The 766-nt window shown below is 62.9% G+C and overlaps 3 non-coding genes across 3 annotated transcripts, besides 1 other annotated feature; all 3 read right to left on the reverse strand.

The window, feature by feature from the left end:
- Positions 1–45: 45 nt before the first annotated feature.
- Positions 46–117, reverse strand: Tc00.1047053453639.10. Its single transcript, XR_008254579.1, has one exon. It is a non-coding gene; the product is annotated as an H/ACA snoRNA, TC11C4H3 (small nucleolar RNA).
- Positions 118–263: 146 nt separating this feature from the next.
- Positions 264–353, reverse strand: Tc00.1047053453639.20. The gene has a single exon (XR_008254580.1). It is a non-coding gene; the product is annotated as a C/D small nucleolar RNA (snoRNA), TB11C4C3 (small nucleolar RNA).
- A 201-nt stretch (positions 354–554) lies between these two features.
- Positions 555–640, reverse strand: Tc00.1047053453639.30. Its single transcript, XR_008254581.1, has one exon. It is a non-coding gene; the product is annotated as a C/D small nucleolar RNA (snoRNA), TB11C4C2 (small nucleolar RNA).
- Positions 641–709: 69 nt separating this feature from the next.
- Positions 710–744: a sequence feature (GA-rich).
- The last annotated feature ends 22 nt before the right edge of the window (positions 745–766 follow it).

The raw sequence follows: 766 nt of genomic DNA on the forward strand, positions 1-766 counted from the left end.
CCCGAACTGGGGAGGGAGCCTCGACGCGCGCACCGTCACCGCAAACTCTCGCGCAACCGGGCAGTGGCGCCACGCGCGGCACCGACAGCGCGCCACCGGCCCAAGGGTCGCTGCGCTTCACGACCGGCGTGTCTCTTTCTCGGGGCGCCGATGCACCCAAGCGCCCAGCGTCACGGAGCGGTGGGTCTCAAGACGCGCCTTTCCTGGCCATGCGAGGGGAGGCGCGGGGGCCAGCCGGCGAGGTTGCGGCGGGCGGGGCGGCTGTCAGACCTGTTGAGTTTGTTTTTGGCCATCACGCAAGCGCGTTCACGGGGCCACGCGCCCTCGCGCACAAGAGTTGGTTGCTTCCATCAGCAGCGGCGTGCGCCCACCACAACCCACCTCCGGGCAATTCGGCCCTCTCTTTCTCTTTCTCTCTCTTGCGCTTTCGGGCGGGCCCGCCACCAACCGTTTGCACAGGCAGGGCGCCAGACAGGGCAGGATGTTACGTGCGCGCCGTTGCGCAAGAAAGAAAAACGACAACAATAGCAGGAAGTGGGAGGGAGGGGAGCGGGCGCTCAGCCGAAAGGTGATTTTTATTGTTCCGTTCTCAATGCGTCGCTCAAACTGTTTGGACCTCGAACAACATGTCTCCATCGTAACGCGTGTGTGTGTGTGCGGGCGTGCCCCTCCCTGGGCCGCAAAACCGCGCAGCGAGAGCCGAGGGACCAAGAAAGAAAAAAAGAAAAAGAAAAAAAAGAAAGATGGGGGTGTAAAGCAAAGCACT

The sequence above is a fragment of the Trypanosoma cruzi genome (genome assembly GCF_000209065.1).
Source record: "Trypanosoma cruzi strain CL Brener chromosome Unknown tcruzi_1047053453639, whole genome shotgun sequence".
NCBI classification, from domain to species: domain Eukaryota; phylum Euglenozoa; class Kinetoplastea; order Trypanosomatida; family Trypanosomatidae; genus Trypanosoma; species Trypanosoma cruzi.